At 39.7% G+C, this 24083-nt stretch overlaps 1 protein-coding gene across 1 annotated transcript in view; it reads left to right on the top strand.

Moving 5' to 3' along the window:
* The window catches only part of ALG12 (ALG12 alpha-1,6-mannosyltransferase), a 1030719-nt gene extending 1007344 nt beyond the window's left edge, over positions 1–23375 (top strand). The window contains exon 11 of the transcript XR_007890627.1: positions 23365–23375. The gene's annotated coding sequence lies outside the window, so the exon portion shown is untranslated. The remainder of the gene's footprint in view (positions 1–23364) is intronic.
* Positions 23376–24083: the final 708 nt, after the last annotated feature.

A 24083-nucleotide genomic window follows, 5' to 3' on the forward strand; every position in this document is an offset into this window, starting at 1 on the left:
AAAAGTGAATTTTTACAGAAGTGGTTAAGCATAATACATCTCAAGAACTTTAAAACAAATTCTACCATGTGAACTTCATAAATTAAAGTTACTAGATCTGTCATTATATTGTGATGATAAAACAATGGTTCTCTTTCTGAGAAAATGCTCTGTGAAAGAAGCAATATTTTTTCCAAAATTTCTTTCTCTATATTAAGCTACTTTGTGTACCCTAGATATTGTTGTTTAATCTGCTAGTACTCTAAGGCATTACAGAAACAGATAAATTAGCTATAATCCCTGTCCCCAAAGAGTTTTATTTCACGTAATTACTATTATATGAGAAAATGAAAAAAAAAATAATTAGCAGGGGATAAGAGGAGAGAAGGAAGGAAATCAACTATGAAACCCTCCATTTTAATGGTGCTTTGTATAGCCTTCTATTTAGGTAGATTTTTATCTTTCACAGAGGAATAATACAATAAAAAACAGATGGGAACTGTGGAACAGATGAGACAGCTATGAATGTGAGGAAGAAGAAAGACTGTAGACAACACACAGGGACAAGATAAATGTATGGCTTTAAGAGGTTTGCAGAAAAAAACAGTTGCAATCAGTGGTGAGGGGAAAGTGTATTAAATACAAAGGTGATCCAGAAGAATGCAAGAGACTGCAGATTTGAGAGGCTTATGGTCAAAAAAAGCCAACTGGCAGAGGGAAAAAATTCTGAGGAGTATCATCACAGAACTGTGCAGATAAGGAGACAAAAATGAAAAAAGGATATTACATTAATATAAAATTACTTTGGGGCTTGGGGGATATTTATTGCAAGAAAGAAAACAGCACTGTCAGAAGGGCTAAATTCTATGAACATAAAGGGATTCAGAAAAACAGACAGTGCAAGTTAGTTTGCTTTCCTCTTATTACTGTTTTGCTTCCTCTGCACTGATTTTTCAAACTACCTTTCCCAATAGAAATGAAGGTCTCCTGCTGTGGGGGAGTGGTGCTTCTGTGTAAAAATTTGAAGGGGAATGTTTCAAGAAGTATATACAACACTACATAATTAGCTATTAAAACATCAATGTATTATATATGTATATGTATATATCTTCTGTTCACAAGCCATATTTGAATTATTCCTACTATGTCTTAAGTAATTGTGCAATTACCTGTTAAGGAAAGCAGTGGAAGATGTAATTTCCCAAATTTTCCTTTACCTTCTCGCAAACCACCAAGTGCATTAAGCTGCTTTTTTGTCTTGACTATGTACGGTGCTAACGTAATATATGTCCCATGGCATTATATAAAAATCAGTCATGGAAAATATGGAAATTTAGGCTGTCTGACTGTATCTCCTTTAGTCTCTCCAGAGAGCCAGCAGATCTCTCTGTACACTGACCAGCAGCACCTCCCCTGCACTTCAAAAGAGCCAGCGGATCTGTGTGTCCACTGACCGGCAGCACCTCCTCGGCACTCCAAGAGAGCCAGCAGGAGCTTGGCTGCTGCAGTCCTTTTTATAAGTTGTTACAATGTAGTTCCCCGTGCTGGATTTGGCTTCGCCCTCTTCCCAGGGCTACAATCCAATCACAGCGGGGCTGGCAGCAAGCACTGGGCAGCACTTCTCGACAGTGTTTCCAGTGGATTCCTGCCACAGAATTCTGTGTCTCCAACATGGAGTCCAGTATGTAGTTTGTGGCAGAGAGGAGAGGGGAGACAGGGAAAGTCCCCATACAGTTTATGGGCAGCTGTTTTGTGCTTACTCACTGCCTTGTGAGCCATGTAGTTTTTAGGAGGGGGGCACCACCTCCTACAGATGTTGAACAGCACTGGTCCCAATACTGACCCCTGAGGAATGCCACTCGTCACCTGCCTCCACTGGGATAACGAACCATTGACCACAACTCTCTGGGTGTGGCCATCCAGCCAATTACTTATGCACCAAGTAGTCCATCTGTCAAATCCATGTCTTGTTAGTTTGGACACCAGGATGTCATGTGGGACAGTGTCAAATGCCCTGCACAAATCCAGATAGATGACATCAGTTGCTCTGCCATTATTCACCATCTCTGTAGCCTTTCTTGATAATAATAATCAAATATTATTATCCTTATGTCCTTTCATTGGATATTGGATTTTCTCCTGCGTGTCCAGTACCTTGTACTGGCATGACCAGGATGGAGCACAGTACTCCAGGTGTATTTCACAAGTCCTGAACACAGAGGATCATCTCCCTCAGCCTACTGGCAACACTCCTCCTCATGCAGCCCACAAAGTTGTTGGCCTCCTTTGCCACAGGGTTGGACAGTCAACTTGGTGTCTACTAGGATGCCCAGGTAATTTTCTGCAAAGCTTCTTTCCAGCTGGTTAGACCTTAGCAGGTACTGGTGCCTGGGGTTATACTTGACATTTCCTTTTACTCAAGTGTATGAGGTTCCTCTCTGTCTTTTGAAGTCTATTTGAATGGCAGCACAACTACCTGATCTAACCAACACTTCCAGTTTTGTATCTTCTGCAATCTGCTGTGGGTGCACTGTAACCCATCTTCCACATCATTAATGAAGTGAAAAATATTGGTCCAAATCTTGACCACTGGGGCACACCATTAGTAACTGCCCTCCAGCTGGACTTTGTGCTACTAATGATATCCCTTTGATTGTGGCAGTTCAGCCAGCTTTGAATTCATTCCACTGCCCAATTAACTAGTGTATAGTTCATAATTTTATCAAGGAAATATTATGACGTTGTGGAAAGCATTGCTAAAGTCAAGTTATACAACTTCTTCCACTACCCCCTCATCCACCCTGCTAGCCATTACATCACATAAGGTGGTTATCATGTTGATTAGACATGATTTCCCCTTTCTTAAATCCATGCTGGCAAATCCCAAGACTGCCTTCTCCTTCATATGTTTGTAGAAGGTTTCCAGGATTATTTTCTCCATCACCTTCCTGGGGACTGAGGTGAGGCTCAATTACTCACTGGACAATCACCATACCCTCCTTCTTGCCCTTCTTGAAGATGACAGTGATGATTACTTTCCTCCAAGTCTCAAAAAACTTCACCAATTGCCATCACCTTTACAAAATAATTGAGTATGGTTCTACAATGTCAGCTGCCTCAAAACTCCTGAATTTATCCCAACATGTTCCACAGACTTGTGGCAGTCCCATGTGTTTAAATGATGCTCAACATTTGTCAGGGAGCCATGATTTTTGACAATGTCATGACCCCACATGTTTTCATACTACCCTGTGTAGTGTGACTGTGACCAACCACCATTTCCACTTTACCAAGAATTATGGCAGAAAAGGAATGCATATGCAGCAGCTGCCATTTTTGGCAATGTCGTACCCCACACATTTTCGTATGCTTCTGTGATTGGCAAGTTTCCATTTTTTGAAACTGTCATGCCCATTTAGTGTCTGAGCCGCTTCTGATTGACCACATTTTTTCCTTCAGACCAGAAAGTACCCATATCTGAAAATATACAAATATACATATACAAATATATATATATATATAGGAACGCACAAATATGTATAAAAACTTTAGCAATTACACATAGATATACTTTACATATATATTTATATATATATAGGCATTTGTATATACATAAATACAGATATAAAAGCTAATTATGTGGATCCATAAAGATACAGGTACAAAATGTAAAAAACATTCTGTAGTAAGAGCTAATGGGATGAATAATTAAAGCTTAAATGTGAATAGAAAGCAATTAAATGTTAAAGTCTGGTTTGGAGCACCCAATGTTGAAGGGCTGCTGCGCTCTTCAAAACTATTCCTGTTGGATCATGATCCTCACTGAACTCATTTCCTCTATGAATTGTTTCCAACAATTCCTGAGGCCAGCTGAGTTGACATTGCAGAAATTCTACTTGATCTTACTTTATGTCAACCATGTACCCGTATGTGTACTATGTCGGTCAAACTTCTGAAAGGCTGAAAGTAGGAATTGTCTCAGTTGAAAAATGTAAAAGGGTCAGAAATAGATTCAGAAGTGAATGTTGCCATATAGCCAGGGGCTGTGTGTGGAGCACAGTGTGACTTGACCCTGATGCAATACCTTATCTCAGCCATGATACAGTGGGACAGATACATCCTCCTGCCAGAAGCTTATGTCATCATTTCTGATGGTGTGGGATGAAAAGCAGACTGTCTCCAATGAAACTAGCCTGGGAGACTGAAGACTGTCTGCTAATGATGATTAGTTTTATCTAAATTAAACATTTTCTTTAATCTTAAAAAAAATGGTTTTTACATTAAAAAAACCACAAAAACACAAAGCTCAAAACAAACACAAAACCACAACTTGGAAGTAACAAAAAATGTTCCATACAGATAAATTTCTGATACAGTTACAGGGAGCATCAACTGTCCAAAATACAATTCTCAAGGGAGTTGTAAGCAAGATACCAATTTGGCAGTGGTCATAATTTAAAAATTATTTATAAGTACATTCCTGCATATTTTTAAAAAGTACAAGAGTATTTGTGGTTCTTAAAGGATTTCTTAACTGTATTTCAATGAAGGCTGACATTTTGAAATCTCTTTTTGGTAAAGCTTACTCTGTAACAAACCACATATTCTGATTTCAAATAGATTTTCACATTAGATAAATATATCATTGCAGTTGTTTAGTTGTCTTTCTGTAAGTCAGACCCACAAAATAGAACAAGATCTAAACCATGTTCTTTACATTTATATGGTAGCAATGGTGTACAAGAAGCCCATGCTGTGTCAATGAGAGATAATACCCCTACACACTGTGTAGAAAGATGGATTCCCTGAAGTCTTACCTATTAGGTTTACACGGCACAGCAAGTATGCTGCTCTCAAATATTCACAAGACAAAATGGCAAAAGGACATTTGATTCTCCAGAGAGTGGGAAAATAAAACAGAAGCAGTAGGGAATGAACAACAAAAGAAAGAGGGCAAATTCCCTTCACTTCTTTGCCTGCTGTTCTTCCTGCAACATCACACTTTTCTGAATGTTAACATTTTCTGGTTCTTCATCTGATTTCTCTGAGCTTATTATGCTTTTTGCAAGAAAACCCCCCACATTTACGAATACTTGCTAGGAAGAGTAAGTCCAGCTTAATGTAGAGATTTGAAATGCCATCTTGTCTTTGATTCACACTAACCTTGTTGAGCCGCTCACCTGTGTTGGACACTGGATGTTGAGATATGTTTTTATCATAGAATGGCTTGTGTTGGAAGGGACCTTACCTAGTTCAAGCCCTCCTACATCAGGTTGCTCGAACTGCCATCCAACCTGCCCTTGAACTCTTCCAGGCAAGGGGTATCCAAAACTTCCCTGGGCAAACTGTTCCAGTGCCTCACTACCCTCACACTCAAGAATTTCTTCCTAATCTCTAACCTAAATCCACCCTCTTCCACTTTAAAGCTGTTACTCCTTCTCCTCTCACTACATGCCCTCGTAAAAATTCCTTCCCAAGCTTTCCTTTAGGCCCCCTTCAGATACTGGAACACCTCTGTAATGTCTTCCCAGAGCCTTCTCCTCTCCAGACTGAACAACGCCAGCTCTGTCAGCATATCCTCATAGAAGAAGGGCTTCAGACCCCTGATCAACTTCATGGTCCTCCTCTGGATTTGCTCCAAGAGCTCCATGTCCCCTCCTTGGGGACCCCAGTACCCCAGGACCTTGACCTGCTGACCACGCCTCATTTGGTGCAGACCAGGATACTGCTTTGTTTCTGGGCTGCAAGCACACATTCCCAGCTCATGTTGAGCTTCTCATTAAACAACACCTCAAGTCCTTCTCCTCAAGGCTGTTCTCAATCTATACTCCACCTAACTTGTGTTTGTATTTGGTATTGCCTTGACCCAGGTGTAGGATCTTGCACTTGGCTTAACTGAACTTCATGAGGTTGGCATGGACTCACCTCTCAAGCCTGTCAAGGTCCCTCTGAATGGCCTTCCTATCCCTCCAGCATGTGGACTAGAAACTTGCTAAGGGTGCACTTGATCCCACCATCCATGTAACTAACAAAGATATTAAACAGCACCAGTCACAGCGCTGACAGTTTTCACTGGTCTTCATTCGGACATCAAACTGTTGACCACACCTCTTGGAGTGCAACCATCCAGTGAATTCCTTATCCACCAAGTTGTCCATTCATCAAATCCGTATCTCTCCAATTTAGAGACCAGGATGTCATGTGGGATGCCATCAAATGCTTTGTAGTTGTAGTCTAGGTAGATTATGTCAGTTGCTCACCCCTCTCTGGGTCTCTCTACCCAGAAATACAATTCAAACAATGCATTTGCATATGCCATGAAAGCTCATTACTTGTTCTCAGAGGTATACATATTGAAAGGGATAACATGAATGTCATTTTTTAAAAAAGCCATTCAGCAACATTTAAGACAGAGGAATTTCTACTTGTTCTATACCCCCTGTTGGTCTCGCTGTAATAATAATTTATAATTGGTTGGAGGATAAATATTAGCCAAATATTCGTCTACGTTTCTGTCATGAAGATGTAGAGAGTACTTACTATACCTGCCTTTACAGCCCCTGTGACTGATATGGTTGATAGCCATATACTTTGTAAACAGGATTTCTTAGCAACTATAAGACATCTTTCAAAGCTCCAACCCAGGGGGAGAAATTTGGTTTTAAACTGCTGTGGTGAACAATATTTATGAAATAAGCAAAAACCCCAAAACAGGAAAACAAAAGAAGAAAAATAACTTATGGTTCTTTGATATTAAAATTTTTTATGGCTCCCAAGATATTTTGCAATAAGATAGTGCTCTGTTTTTTTCAGGTCGATAAAAAGGCAACTAAATATACCATAAAACCTTACACTGATGAGAGTAGCCCTCTTTGAAAAATGTTATTTTTAAAAATTAGCAAATATATATATATATAAATAATTACTTACACAAATAATATTACTGTTTTTCTGTTTATTTTCAACTGACAAAGTTAAGCATAAGAAAGCTTTTATTTTAGTTCTGGTGTATGGGTGATACAGTAACATGGTTTATCTCTTAGTAACAGATTTTTAATGAAAGTATCAAAACAAATGTGATTCCAATAGCCTAAACCCAAGCCTTGTTTTTTTTTAATGTTGTACAATGAATTCTACATTCTGTATGTGGTTGCTTAGCAAAAGCTGAAGTACAGTTAACCTGAATTTAATAGCTAGGTGTTCATCCAGACTGAATAATTTACTTTGATGACAATATTGACATTAACTGGTTCACTTTGGATTTGCGGATGAGAAATCTAGATCTCAATCTAACCTACAAAATGTATTCTAAAAAGCTTATTTACATACTCTGGAAGGAGAGACTAGGACATAAAAATTAATCTCACTTAACTATAGGCATGTAAATGCAGCATATAAAATACTAGCCTAGTCTTTCTACAGATTCACTAGAATAGCAAGAGAAGAATAAAATCTACATCAAGAAGTATCTGAGTTTCTTCACAGATTATACTCAAAGCCCAGAATGAAAAGTGTCATAATGTAAGTATTTGGGTTAGATGCTTAAATTTAAATGATACATTTTATTCACATCATAGAAACTGCCGGCTGAGTGAACACTAAACTGTTGTCACTCAGTCATACACCTAGGCCTTTATTGGATGTTTTTAAGTACAGATATTAATCTCTGGACTTGTCACTTCATTCTCTATATGTACTAACACTGTTGTTAAAGCTCTGAATTAAAGGCTAATCGTGCTGATTGTAGAAATTATTTGCACACAGTAATTTGAATTGAGCGTTAAGATAATTTTTTTGTTAATGTAAAAAGAGCTTTGACATTGGGAGTAATCTCTGTTGGATATGCAAAAAAAAAGTTAATATTAATGGAAGAGACTTATTATGTCATTTAGATACTCTAAATAAATAAAGTTTTAAATGCTTGAAACTTCAGGTATTTTAAAATATCCTGTGTATACACTGCAGCAATTAAAAATCCAAACATTGGGATGTTACTAGTATTTTGGGAAGATCTTCTCTGCTAATATAATGTAACAGAAATCATTATTCTAAACAGAATTTAAAGAGCTGAAGCTGGAAAATACAAATCTTCTTTCTTTTCAAGTGTTTTGGTCACTGAGGGCCAGACGTTCTGTCTCCCCTGAATATCATTATATTACATGCACATAGCCCATGGAATGACCTAAGGAACGCACTTCGTCTACATTCTGTAGTCATGTAAAATTGTAATTACTTTGCTCCTCTTAATATATTTTTTATTACATTCATAAGGATAAAAGAGCATCCCCTGTGGGCTAACATAACAGCTGATTCTGTTGTACTACTAGCTTAACGTAGCCTTGTGAACAGGGCAACTGATGGTGTTATAAAAGGGTACAAGTTCAATTCCTGTAGCAGGAGCATTTGCCTACTACCACAAAAGTAAACCTGTTGTACCATCATCTGTACCATCATCTCACACATAAGATGTAGATCAAATTGCTCCACCTCAAAAAAGATACTGTAGAATAAAAAAGATTCAGAAAAAGGACGAAAAAAGATAGTAATGTAATTATCTGGATTTCTTTACTAAAAACACAGTCACACTGTAGAACCTCTTATCACAGGATGCTTTAGAAAAAAATAATTATATACATTGAAAAAATAAATTGAATACATTATTAAAAGACAAAGGCACAAATACTTACTAAACTTACAGGAGCTACACTGGTTCAGAAAATCCCAGACATGCAGTATACTTGGAAGTATTAGAGCAAAGCATCATTACATACTTTTCTACAGTTATGTTTCTTCCTAGGCATCTACTTGTAAATGCCACTGGAGACAACTTGTAGTCTGTACCAGTACAGCTGTTCTATGTGCCTTAAATAAGCCTCATATCCACCATTTTTCACAGACAGGAAGGCTGGCTCATGTTCCAGTAGAAGTGTCCTGGTCTGAGCCAGTATGAAGTCAATTTTCTTCTGACTGATTTATTTTTCTTCAGTAAACTCTCCTTTAAAGTAGCACAGCAAGTTTTCCAGTTAGTGGACTGATAATGCTCAGTGTTTATAGATACCGACAAGAGACCAAGGACACTTTGCTCTGGTTGTTGAATCTACTACTTTGGACAGTAAAGGAGCAGATCCTGAGTCAAACCATGACAATAACTTATTGGCGCCCAAGTGGGGCTGTATCTGAAGCCCATGCTATAAATTCTGACTAATTGGTGAATGTTTAAAATTCCACCTCTGCTGGGAGGATTCCCTGAGATAGTTATGGGCAACGATTCTGCTGAATATGTTGACAGTTTGAAAACTGGACAAACAATTTCTGCAATGTTTTTGCAGGATTTTTTTCCCAATATGCTGTTGTGTACGTGGTACGTAGCCGGGGCAATACTGCCCTGTGTAACTGCACTTGGTATTGTTTAGTGGTTTATTGACAGGACTATAGCCATAATTAACCATGTAATAACCTATCTAGAGAACACAGGGATTTTGGTACTGACCTGGATGGTGGCACTGTATGTGTACACTACAAATCCTCATGTGAACAGAAAGTTGGCAATGGCAGGAGCAGGTTCCATTTTACTTCCCCATTTTCTCTCAGGCTAAATCTCCCAGCTCTTGATCTAAATAGCACTGCTTCATTAGGGATGCTTCTGCTAAATGTTTATAATGTATTGTAGATGTGAAGAGTGAGATGTTGTTCCACTTACTGCCACTGAGGTCACTGAACAGCTGCGTACTTTGCCTGGCATGTAAGATGATCCTTTTCTATTGGGGTTGCTGAAGGTCAAGAATCAACATGTGCCAATTGCCACTTCAGCAGTGCATAGACGACAATATCAGACCAACAGAGAGTCTGATTCCCATTCACAAGCTAATCTGGCACCTGGAGAGCCAAGGAGTGATCAGCAGGACTCACTCACTCTTCAACAGTCCTATATGGCCAGTGCAAAAGCCTGATGGCTACTGGAGGCTGATAGTAGACTACTGTGGCCTGAATGAGGTTACCCCACTGCTCAGTGCTGCTGTGCTGTACATGTTAGAGATGGAGTCAGAAGCAGTCAGGTGGTATGCCACTGTTGACATTGCTCAAGCATTTTATTCTATTCCTCTAGCACCAGAGTGCAGGCCACAGTTTGCTTTCACTTGGAGGAGAGTCCAGTACACCTTGAATCGACTGGCCCAGGGGTGGAAACACAGCTCAACCATTTGCCATGGACTCATCCACGCTGCACTAGAGAAGAGTAGAACTCCAGAACACCTTCAGTACATCAACGACATCATCTTGTGGGGTGACACACCAGAATAAGTCTTTGAGAAAAGTAATAAACTAATTCAGAATCTTTTGGAAGCTGGTTTTGATGTAAAAAGAAGCAAGGTCAAGGGACCTACATGAGAGATCCAGTTCCTGGGAATTAGATGGCAAGATGGATGTCGCCACATCCCAGTGGATGTGATTAACAAAATAACAGCTATGGCCCTACCAACTAACAAAAAGGACCCTCAAACCTTTTTAGGGACTGTCGGTTTCTGAAGAATGCATACTTTTGATTACAGTGAAATTGTGAAACCTCTCTATGAGGTGACCCAAAACAGGAGTGACTTAAAATGGGGTCCTGACCAACAGAAAGCTTTTGAACAGATTAAAAAGGAGATTGTGCAGGCAATGACCCTTGAACCAGTTTGAACAGGGCCAGACATTAAAAATGTGCTCTACACTGCACAACGGTCCTACCTGGAGCCTCTGACAGAAAGCACCAGGGGAGACTTGAGGTTAACCCCCGGGATTCTGGAGCCAGAGCTACAGAGGTTCCAAGGCCAATTATACTGTAACTGAAAAGAAGATACTGGCAGCATGTGAAGGACTTAGAGCTGCTTTGGAAGTGATTGGCACTGAAGTGGAAGCTCCTCCTGGCACCCCGATTACCAATACTGAGTTGAATGTTCAAGAGTAATGTTTCTCCTACCCATCATGCCACCAATGCTACTTGGAGTAAATTGACTCCTTTAATTACCCAGTGGGCTTGAACTGGAAGCCGTAATCATCCAGGAATAATAGAAGCAATAGAGACTGGCCAGAAGGCACACACTTTGGAAGCCACCACAAGAAGTGGTGAGATGGGTTAAAGATCTCTACTGCCAAGACACCAAGGACACTTTGCTCTGGTTGTTGAATCTACTACTTTGGACACTAAAGGAGCAGATCAGTTTTATCCAAAACCCTCCCTTAGGGAGCAGCAGACTACACAGATAACAAAATTGGCAAACCAAAGTATTACATTACATATATCTACACAGGTCTTGGTAGAAATTCAGGCATCAGAGAAGTCAGCTCCCGTCTTCTTCTTCCTCCTTTTCCATTTATGGTCGGTGTCCAGGAAGGACTCCATCTATCTACCACCATTGATCCCCAGGCTTGTGTGTTTCTGACCCTCATAACTCTACCCTCATCTCCTGTCTGATCTGTTGCTATCTCTGGAAGCAGTCTGGGACATTTTGGAACTGCTCACATTTCAGGACAGTGCCCTGGGAATTGCTCAGGGGGGGGGAAGGTGATAGGGGTGTTTTGCATTCCCGCACGTGCTTGTATATGTTTGTATATATTTTATCATTGGTATTTAATTAAAGCTGTCTGGCTTAGTTTTTAACCCAGAACATCTCTCCTTATTGTCTCTCCCTTCCCTATCCAGGTGGGAGGGGGAGGAAATCAAGAGCACTGTTGCAATTGATTTAATTGCTGATCATGAGTCAAGAAGGTAACCAACTATCCGCCAAACAGGAAGTAAGTTCAGACTTAATCATATGTGAAATACACAGTTTGCTCCACATTTGGCCACAATATACTGTACAAGCATGTCCATGACAATACTGAAGCCAGGGCCATCATAACCTTGAAGACTATTTAATTCAGCAAGAAAAAAAATACTGTTCTTTCTTTTTCAGGCTTCTGTCTCTATCTGCATCATCTAGTAACACCTGTAACTCTTCTAGGGATTCAACTGGACGTGATTCAAGGTTTTTGATATTTTTATGTAATTTTGATATGGTCCTTGACTTAAACTTCAATGAAAATTGCCAAGTTGTGAAAAAGGACTGTGAGAAAGTACATAGAATAGAGATATGTAAGATGAGAGAGCTAAGATTGCTGATACAGGCATAGTTAGCAGTTAAAGGATAGAGGAGGAAAAACCTTGACATGAAAATATATAAAATCCTAAGAAATAAATAGTGAATTAACAGATAGCAGCTCAGCAGCACTGAGTATCAGCCTATTCAAAAGTGCAGTGGAGGCCAACCTGTCTGACCTGATTGATAACTGCCAAGCTTGCAAAGACCCTTTAACTACCTTACTGAAGGTGGTGAACATATTGATGGTTAGCTAAGTAACTTCTTTGTCCTAAGTGTATCATGTGTACTTCCATCTTGTGTCTAATGAAACTTTTGTGGAATCTTTTTGCATGATGTCAAAGGTGCCCAGAAAAAGTGATCCAGAGAGGGAAGGATTCAGTATCTTTTGAAAGCATTTCACAATCTGCTGGGAAATCAATCTTGTTCGATCCTTCAGATATTGACTTTCCTTATGTGCTTATTAATTCATAGCAACGGATTTCTTTGTATAAAAATGGAAAACAAATAAACCAAACACTTCAATTAATATTACATTTCACTTATCTAGATGATTATAGGACTTGTTCCTTGTCCATCTTGGTTGTAATAGCAAATTTTACCTGATTTGTGTTCACATAATTAGTCTTCTCTCAATCCTGACAAATGCTGTGAAGTCAAAATCAGACTTGTTCCAATGCATATAAATGCTAATTTTCACCCCATTGTCTATAATAGGAAACAATAATTTTTCAATTGCAGGTACAGTTTGGAAAAGCAATAACTGCTGAATTTAAATTCATTATTTGAATGATTGAAGTATTTGAACCTTGACTCTGTGGTGAATTCATAGGCTGTCTTTCTTTTGATGTCACAAACTCTTCTTATAAAATAGTGATCTTTACACCTTGTCTTATTTAAAGGTACTTTTAAAAAAAAATTTATTTCCTGTTTTGGACCCAGTAGCTGCTTTTGATCATCACATGCAGTATTCCAGAATCCTTCTAGAAACACAGCAAATGGCTTTTTTTTTTTTTTTGAGAGAAGAGTAATTTTATGTTTAGATCAATATTCACTGTATTGTGTTATTTATTTAGACATTGCAGCTGGGAGATACTCTAAAAATCAGGAGTTTATCCTGTCCTGTATTGTATTGAAAATATATCTCTGCAGTTTGGATGATACAATGGAGTGACTGCATCAGTGGACAAGGGAAAATCTATGGGTATCATCTATCCGGAATTCTGCAGGGCCTTTGACATGGTCCCCCACGGCATCCTTCTCTCTAAGTTGAAGAGATATGGGTTTGATGGGTGGACTGTTCAGTGGATAAGGAATTGGCTGCATGGTTGCATCCAGAGGGTAGTACTCAATGGCTCCATGTGCAGATGGAAAACAGTGACAGGTGGTGTCCCTCAGGGGTCTGTACTGGGACCAGTGTTGTTTAGTATCTTCATTAATGATATTGACAGTGGCATTGAGAGTACCCTCAGCAACTCTGCTGATGACACCAAGCTGGGTGGTACGGTCGATATGCCAGAGACAGGATACCATCCAGAGGGACCTGGACAAGCTGGAGAAGTGGGCCCAGGTGAAGCTCACGAGAGGGGCAGAATCATTTCTTTTGACCTGCTGTCCACACTTCTTTTGATACAGCCCATGATGCGGTTGGCCTTCTGGGCTGCAATTGCACATTGGTTGCTCATGTCCAGCTTTTGATCCACTAGTACCCCCAGGTCTTTTTCCACAGGGATGCCCTCTAGCATGTTTCCCCCCAGCCTGTATTCATATCTCTGGTTGCCCTGGCCCAGATGCAGGACCCTGTATTTGGCCTTGTTGAACCTCATGAGGTTCACCTGGGCCCACTTCTCCAGCTTGTCCAGAGATCAGCGTTGTGGAGAGGTGATTCTGCCCCTCTATTCTGCCCTGGTGAGACCTCACTTGGAGTACTGCATCCAGTACTGGAGCCCCCAACACAAGAAGGATGTGGACCTGTTGGAGCCTGTCCAGAGGAGGGCAAAAAAATTATCCGAGCTGGAACACCTCTCTTATGAAGACAGGCTGGGCTAGTTGGGGTTGTTCAGCCTCAAGAAGACAAGACTCCAGGGGGACCTTTTAGCAACATTCCAAGACCTGAAAGGAGCCTATAAGATGGCTGGCGAACAACTATTCACAAGGGCATGTAACCATAGGACAAGGGGTAATGGTTTCAAGATACAGAAGGGTAGATTTAAGTTGGGCATTTGAGAAAAGTTCTTTAATATGAATGGGTTGCCTAGAGGTGGTGGGGGTCCTGTCCCTGGAGCCATTCAAGGTCAGGCTTGATGGGGCTCTGAGCAAACTGTTCTTGTGTGAGATGTTCCTGTTTATTGTAGGGGGGTTGGACTAGATGACCTTTAGAGGTCACTTCCCACTCAAGACATTCTTTGGTTCTGTACTTAGAGCAATATTTTAGCATAAGATGTTAAGAAGTAGATACGCATTAACTTCTTCACAACATGCATTGATCTATATCACAAAGTAGATGCAAACTAATTCTGAGAGTTGCAGGGTGATTGTTACTGTATTATCTATTACTTTCTTTTTTTTAAAACTAGAAATATATAAATTAATTATACAAGCAAGTACTGGCTACTCAAATGTGTCATCTTCCATTCTTAGCATTGGTTCAAGCAGATTTATGAAATATTAGATGAACTTTTGTATGTGTGTTTCAACCTTGATGAACTATGTGCCATGACAGAGAAGTATTCATATTATTACAGTTATTGATTCTGATTATCAGTGATGATTTTATAATGGGTATTCAGAAAATAATTTTGGCCTTTGGCACAGCAATGCAAATCAACTGCTAATTCGTTGTTATCCCAAAAAGGAACATTTCTTCAGGAAGGTATGCTGCACCATGTCCTTTTGCCAGCAGTAGATCACAGAGTTTTAAGTATTTGGTGGTCTCAGGATTCCTTACAAATCACTGTTGATGCAGCTGTAACCACAAAATAATATCTAATTGAGCCAATGACATATGAGGTGTTATCACTATATATTTTTTGTCTTTAAAGATAACTTTTTAAGTCAAACATTACAACACTGGAACCTGAGAGAACTCCACTATGATCACAGAATCATAGAATCATAGGGGTTGGAAGGAGCCTCTGGAGATCATCAAGTCCAACATGCCTGCCAGAGCAGGACCTCCTAGGGCAGGTCACACAGAACCACATCCAGATGGGTCTTGAAAGTCTCCAGAGAAGGAAATTGTACAACCTCTCTGGATAGCCTGTTTCAGTGCTCCATTACCCTTACGGTAAAGAAGTTTTTCCTCATGTTGAGGTGGAACTTCCTGTGCTCTAGCTTGCAACCATTGCCCCCTGCCCTATCAAAGGGCACCACTGAAAAGAGACTGGCCCCCCCTTCTTGACACCCATCCTCCAGATATTTCAAGGAATCATGGAATTATGGAATTGTCAGAGTTGGAAAGGACCTCTAGACATCATCTAGTCCAAATCCCCCACTAAAGCAGGATCACCTAGAGCACATTATTCAGGACTACATCCAGGCAGGTCTTGAATATCTCTAGAGAAGGGGACTCCACAACCTCTCTGGGCAGCCTGTTCCAGGACTCCATCACACTTACAAAAAGATGTTTCTCCTCATGTTGATGTAGAGCTTCCTGTGCTTTAGCTTGCATCCATTGCCCCTTGTCCTATCACCGGGCACCACTGAAAGGACACTGGCCCACTCATCTTGACACTCACCCTTCAGATATTTGTAAACATTAATATGATCCCCTCTCAGACTTCTCCAGACTAAACAGTACCAGGTCTCTCAGCCTTTCCTCATAAGACAGGTGTTCCAGTCCCTTAATCATTCTCACAGAGCTCTGTTGGACTCTCTCTAGTATATCCCTGTTGCTCTTGAACTGGGGAGCCCAGAACAGTACTCAATACTCCAGATGTGGTTTCCCTAGGACAGAGTAGAGGGGGAGGAGAACCTCCCTCGACCTGCTGGACACACTCCTTCTCCATGAAGCTGCTTTCTAGCAGGTCAACTCCTATATAATAGGGTATATAATACTAGAGTTTTCTATGGCTTTCAGTGGAAACAGCCTGCTAATATAAAAGTCAATAAAAGTTGATTGCTTTTTTTCCTTATTAGCACATGATTATTTCCACAATGTTGCTATGTCTGGCCACAATGCTGATTGACTTTCCCCCGAAAGAATGCTTAATGATAAATTCATAATCTGAAAGAAATAAAACTGTCACTCAGATTGAAACTGTAGAAAGTATTATTTGATATAAAATATTGTCACTTACAACAAATCATATTTTAAAATTGTATACTGGATTTCAAAACAGCCTATTCGTCTCAAATTTTGCATTTTCAGTGATTATAATTAATATTGGCTGTCATCCACAACAAATAGTGAAATGCTATACAGATACTTGAGCATTTAGGAATTGCTGAAATCAGCTCAGTGATCTCATGGAAGGAGTAACCTACCAAAAGGAAAAGATGAAAATGAATACTGAAAATGTCATGCTGCTATACAGCGAACTCCATCTTGTTGCAGCTGCACAATAGCATTTTGGACACAGTCCACTCATCTCCCCTTGCAACTGACTGAAATAGTGCAGCTGTTGTCCAACATGTTTTCTACTGGGATTGTTTGTATATCAGGCCAGGCAGTAAAAAAAATTAAGCCAATAACTGTTTAAGGAACTGGATTAGGTTTACCTTGTATGTAACAACATACACTTGAGTTTGGCTATGCTAAAAGATTTTTCCATTTGTTTTGTTTTATATATACTTTTAGTCTTTATTTTTGTCCCTATTGTTCATACTATTTATTATGGTAAAAAGGAGCTGCAAATAATTATAGCGAGACATGTAACTGATGTTCAGTCACAGAAAACTTTTAAGCCAATTAAAGCAAGCCTTTGATCTAAAACCTTCCAGATATGTTCTGCCTCAGAGAAAAAGAAAGCAAGCACTTGTCCTTTTCCATCAGTTCTCTACCTAAGAAACATAAACGAAAAGAGACAAAACATCTGCTGGTGTTAGCCCAATCAACAGAACTAATGTAATGTAAAACATTCCTTTTCAGCTCTACGTATTAGAGCTGTTGCATTTTATCAGAGCAATTACTGCCATATAGAATCCTAGAATATAGCAATTTGGAAGGGACCCATAAAGATCATCAAGTCCAACTCCCTGCTCCTTGTCAGACTACTGAAAAAATGAATCATGTGACTAAGAGCACTGTCCAAATGCTCCTTTTAATCTGATAGGCTTGGTCCTGTGACCGCTTCCTAGGGAAGCCTGCTCCAGTGACTGACCATCCTCTCAGTTGAGAATCTTTTCCTAACATACAATCTAAACTTCCTCTGATGCAGCTTAATTCCATTCCCTCATATCCTATTGCTGGTCAACAGAAGAGACATCAGCATCTCTGCTTCTGCTGCTTCAGGGAGTTGTAGACTACGTTGAGGTCACCCCTTAGTCTTCTCTTCTCCAAGCTGAACAAGCCAAGTGACCTCAGCTGCTTCTTGTAATTCTTTCCCTCAAAACCTTTCACCATCTTGGTCACCCTCCTCTAGACATACTCTTAATAGTTGACTGTCCTTATATCAAGGCTCCCAAAAGTGCACACAGTACTCAAGGTGGGGTGGCACCAGTGCAGTATAGAGTGGGACAGTTACCTCTCTCAACCAGTTGGCTATGCTGTGCTTGATGCACCCCAGGACAGCTGGCCCTTTTGGCTGCCAGGAAAATTCTTGAATGATATTCAAGCTGCCACGCACATTGAATTATATTCAACTTGCCATCAACCTAAACCCCAGATGTCTTTTTGCAGTGCTGATCTCCAGCTGCTTGTCCCCCAACCCTGTTTCAGGTGGAGAATCAGGCTCTTACTCTACCTCCCATCACTGGTCTTCCAGAGCACCCTGAGTTCCTATCACAGGCACGGCAGGAGGGGACTTATATTATTTGCGTGATTCTTGAAAAAGTCCACCAGACCTCAGGAGGGAAACCACCCACCTGAGCGCCAGGCATTGGTCTACAGGCCCTGACTTGTTCTGGCAATCTTCAGCCAATGGCTCTGCAGGTTGTGGAGTGCTGAACACCAAATAATCTTCATCCAGATCCCTTTCTGCAGGACTGCTCTCCAACCACTCCTCTCCCAATCTATACTTTTGCCCAGCACTACTCTGTCCTAGGTGCAGAATCTAGCATGTGGACCTGTTAAATTGCATCCCAGTAATCATTGCCCAATGCTCCAAACTATCTAGATCCCTCTGCAAGGAATCCTGTCCCTCAAGAGAGTCACCAGCACCTCCCAGTTGGGTATCATTAGAAAATTTGCTAATGATATATTCAACTCCTGCATTCAGATCATTGATAAAAGTATTGAACAGACCTGGCCCTAGAATTGAACCCTGAGGAACACCACTCATGATGCGTCATCAGCCAGATGTAGCCTCACTTACCACAACCCTTTGAGACCTGTTGTTCAGCTGGTTTTTCACCCAGCACACTGTGTACTTGCACAGTTGGAAAAGAGAAGGATACTTTTGAGGGACAGTATCAAAATTCTCATGAAAATCCAGAAAAACTACATCCACCATGTTGCCTTCATCCACGAGGTGGGTGACATTATCATAGAAGGATATCAAATTAGTTTAACAGGACTTTCCCTTTGTGAACCCATGTTGACTGTGCCTGATATTTTTGTTGCTCTTATAGGCATTTCAGTAGTACCCAGTAGGATTTTCTCCATAATTTTTCCAGGAGCTGAGGTTAGACTAACATCTCATAATTCCTAGGTACAGGGTCCTTCCCACCCTTTTTGTAAACTGGAATAATACAAGCTATCTTCCAGTCAGCAAGGATCCTCCCAGACTTCCCTGACCACTGGTCAGATGACCAAGAATGGTACTGTGATAATATCCATTAGCTCCTTCAGTACTCTGTGGTGAATACCATCACACTCCTCAGACTTGTGAACATTCAGCTGATAGAGGTGATCCTTTACAGTTTCAGTGTCCACAAATGGAAAGTCATTGTTTCCACACTTGTGGTCCTCTCACTCAGAGGACTGGGCAGCCGAAGGTCTATCAGTATTATTAAAGACTGAGACAAAACCAGCATTGAATGCCCCCACTTAGTTTTCATCCTTGTTAGTCAGGTGACCACCTTCAACCAGTATCAGTCCAATGTTTTCTCTACATCTCCTTTTGCTATGTGCTTAGAAAAGCCCTTCTTTTTCTCAGATATCTCACTGGACAGTTTCAACTCTGTGATCTGACCTTCTATGTCTTCTCCTTGCATTTATGAACCACAGCTTTGTAATCTTCCTGTAAATACTTTTAGAAGTAATCTAATTTATTCTTCCTCTTGAACTATGCAAGGAGTTCAGCCAAGCTGGTCTTCTTCCCCACTTGCTTGACTATCAGCACACTGGGGTTGCCTGTTCCTGTGCTTTTAAACAGTGCTTCCTAAAAATGGACCAGCACTTGTGGCATACTAAGCCATCAAAAGCAATTCTTAGGGTGTTCTGCTAAGTAGCTCCCTGAATAGCCACAAACAACCTCTTTGTAGCCACCCTTTAAGTACTGCAACACTCTGATGATGTCACTCCTGAGCCTTCTCTTTTCCAAGGAGAAAAGACCTAGCTTCTTCACTCTTTTCTCACAGATCAGATTTTCCCTCTGTATCCCCCCCTGAAGATCCAGTAACCATCCATCATGGTACACCAGTCACAAGACTCACCCACCAGGTTTTGTTTCTGCCAGTTTTGTCATAGCACTGGGCCCAGGCCAAAGCTTCTAGCTCCTCTTGTTTATCTCTCTCTCTCTCTCTTTCTCTCTCCCCTATTTATATAGTATTTTATATAATAATATTTTAATATAATAAATTACTGTATTAATATTAACATATTGTGTATTTTATAAAATTGTATATTGTTATATATGATATGATAATATGATTATGTTCTAATGTAGATTCTTTCTGAAGTCACAATACTCTAAGCTTTGTGCTTTCAAACCACCTAAGGTATTTCTGAAAATAAGTTAAATGCTTACTTAAGGATTTTTCTGTGGAACACAGTCTGTGCTACTCATAAACTTAAATTGAACTGTTCTTTTCAAACTGGACATGCCTGCAAGTTTCCAGGGAACAAGCTACTGGTAGGTGGTTCAGAAATCACTGCAAAAAAACGGTTTGTTGCTAATCTCTGAGAATGAAAACAAGTTCATTCAAGATAAATTTTGTGAATATTTTTCTTTTTAACCAAAATGTTTATTTTTTAAAGGGACATACAAATAGATCCTCCTAGCCAGCTCTTGTGAGATGCCACCTGGAGTACTGTGTCCAGTTTCAGAGTCCCCAACACAACGAAGGACATGGAGCTCGTGGAGCAAGTCCACAACAGGGCCACGAAGATGATCAGAGGGCTGGAGTACCTCTCCTGTTAAGACAGGCTAAGAAAGTTAGGCTGTTCAGCCTAGAGAAGAAAAGGCTCAGGGGAGACCTTATAGCAGCCTTCCAGTACCTGAAGGGGCCCTACAGGAAAGCTGGGGAGGGACTTTTTACAAGGGCATGTAGTGGTAGGACAAGGGGCAATGGCTTTAAACTGGAAGAGAGTAGAGTTAGGTTAGACATGAGGAAGGAGTTCTTTAGTGTGAGGATGATAAAACACTGGGACAGGTTGCCCAGGGAAGTTGTGGAAGCCCCATCCCTGGAAGTGTTCAAGGCCAGGTTGGACAGAGCTCTGAGCAACCTGATCTAGTGAGAGGTGTCCCTGTGCATGCAGGGGGTTGGTACTAGATGATCTTTAAGGTCCCTTTCAACCCAATCCATTCTCTGATTCTGTGATTCTATGATTTATTGACAGTCTCAATATTTTTCCTCTCTTGAAACTTAAGCAGATGCTTCTACTATGTAATCAAAAGTGTACCATAAAAATATATTTTCTCATACTGAATCAGGAGCAAATTCTGGCTGTGGAGTGGTACATACATCCACTGGTGGATCCCAAGAACTAACAGTGGCTCTGTTGGTATAGCTTTGAAAAAATATTCTCAAGGTTAGTAAGCACAACAGATGTCTTTTTGGCCCTTACTTGATTCATAGTACTTCTCTTTTTCAATCCTGTCTCGTACTAGAGTGAACAAAGCACTGGAGATACTGTGTTTATATGGTAACTCACTTCAGTGAGAGCGGTGAATCTTTATCTGAATAGGCAAGTAAAAATTGAAACAGCTCTTAGGTATAAACCACGTCCTCTCTAGTGCTTAAATAATAAAAATATTTTGATTAAAAAAAAAAGAACATTGCTAGTAGCAATGAAAATATTATACAAATAAAAAAGAATAGATTGAAGATAAAATAAAATATAACATAAGCAGAGAAGCAAAAGCAGACATATTAGTTAGAAAAAATGGAGAAGAGTGTAAAGGGACATGTTATAAGATAGCTAGGTTAGACAACCCCATAAATGATCATACAAGTTGTAAGGACAGAAGCATTTCTCACAATGAAAGAATCCAATGAATAAAACAAAATAAAACCCAGAAGATCTTCATGAATTAATAATAAAGCTTTCCCTGTTGGATCTGCAATACTGTTACATATACCATTTGTACATAGGAAATGCTTTGTATACAAAGTTCTCTGAGTTAATAATTTTTTTTGAAAATTCAGATTTCATAACTGAGCATTTCTGTGCTAAATTACTTTTACATCAAGTCTATGTGAGTCAAGAACACTTAATTTACTTATTAGATACTTTACTTACTTCAGTCAGAGGTAAAAACAGTTTAGTATGGAGAACGGGTGATATAGGAAGATGAAGGATGGATTTGCTCCCAGTTCTTCTCTATACATTTTAGTTTTAAACTGCTTCCTGCAAGATGAATAAAGAGAATGCAGATGGCACTTTAACTTGTCAAGTCTAGCACTCTTGTCAGCACACTCAACCAATTTTGGAATGAAAGATGGAGTTTCCTACTCCTATCCCACAGACATGTTACTCCCACATTTGAGAAGGTACTTGATTGCATCAAAGCAGTAGAGATTACTTAAGATCTCAAACAAGCTAAGCATCTTCTCTAGCATTTAAGTATTATTTATGTATATAAACAATGAGGTATGTCTGCTGCCTCATACATTTATTTTTTATAATCAGTAATCATAACTTTATATGAGGAGATGACATTTTAATGAGACTGAACACAGAAATAAAGATAACTTGAATATAGAATTGAAGGTGGCAAATAAAACTGAGAAAAACTAAAATCTGTCCTGTAGAAAAGCTGTGCTTTCAAATTTATATGGAGTTGTGTCACGTGAGGCAAGGAGCAGGTCACACAGCTCAGAATATGAGAAAAAATACACCTGAAGTTGTGGGACAAGGATTTTTCTGAATGTTTTAATGTCATTGTTAATGGGGAAATCAGAAGCTTTTCAGTATTATGTTAAAAAGAAAAAAAAAAAAAAAATATATATATATATATATATGCCAGAATCATCAGTAAGAGTTATCTTCAGCCTTTGTTCCAATGGCAAATTAAAAACATACAGGCTGAAAAAACAAAACAGAACATTAAATAATCTCCCATCTACTCCCTCAACAAAGACACCTGTCAGTCAGCTACCACTAGTCATAACATTGATTTTGACTACTAAACCCATTGCAGAAAGTTATGACTCTTGAGCCAAATGATTCACAAAGTGACTGAACTCTCACAAGGTAATTGTAGAATTTACCAAAAATGTTACTGTTACCCATGTGTTGCACTTAAAAAAGAAGCGCTTTTATTCTGTAATCTGAAATAATAATACAAAAAATTGTTATTCTAATCTTACTGTTATCAGCCATCTTTCCCTTCCTAAGTAGTACAAACACTTTTTTGATACAGCTTTCCAGCTTAATTTTTCCTTCTATTGGCAAGAATCCACTATGATCGCATACTTCATTTCCTATATCAAAAAGCTCATCAGAAAGGTATTGAATAAAAATGTGCTGTTGAGTTTTTCCAGCAGGTATTCAAGTAGGTATAATCATTTGTTACCAGCATGTCTTAATTCTGCTGCTTTATTAAACAAGCAGAAAGAAGGGAAGAGAAGTGGAAAAGAGAAAAAGGAAATTATGTTCCCTTCCTGTTCCAAGGAAAAACTGATTTACTTGGTTTACACAAAATCAAGATCTAAGGACTTAGTGGGTTTATTAACTGGAAATCAGTAAACTGCACTTTCAGGATCAGAGTTGCCAATACAACAGATAAGATGCATTAATAACAATTTAAAAAATTTTAAATATCCCTCTGAAATTAATCCCACATATTTTTAACACACACATGCCCTCCCAGCCATGCGGGTGCTCCTTGCACCCTGCTCTGGGTAGACATGGGCAGTCCAGCCCAGGGACTCCCTCCCTCCACTTCCATCTGCTCCTGCAGGATGCAGCACTGTTCGGCCCCCACAGAGTGGGCAACTCCCACCCCCCTTGCCCACTGTTCTCCCCCCTGAGGTCTCTCACCCCTTTACAAATAAATCTTCATGCTCCTTTTGTACTGCTTTTCAAGTTGACCCTTTGCTTCAACGATCTCTTTTTTAATTCCCTGGTAGTTGATTTAATCCAGTTGATGGTCACATTCCTCATTAACATGATCAGTTTCAGGAAAGTGTCCTGTCAGACAATTTTAGTTGTCACATGCTGTTCATGTCCTCTCTGCTGTCAGAAGTATGTGCTCTGACTATCTTCCTTTCCTTACTGCCCAGATACTTTCACCAGGCCTATCCCACAGTGAACATTAGGCCTTTGATTTGTATATACCCTTTTCCCTTTTGCTTAGTCTTCTTGAACATTTCTACAGGAATATTCCAGTTATGTTCTTCAACCTTAAACTCTCTGTTATGCCAATTAACTCATAATTTGCTTATATGCTAAGACTTCTAGTCCTTCCTTTTTATTTTTATTTATGCTTTTTATAGTGGCAC

Source organism: Apus apus, chromosome 1 (assembly GCF_020740795.1).
Source record: "Apus apus isolate bApuApu2 chromosome 1, bApuApu2.pri.cur, whole genome shotgun sequence".
In the NCBI taxonomy this organism is placed as follows: Eukaryota; Metazoa; Chordata; class Aves; order Apodiformes; family Apodidae; genus Apus; species Apus apus.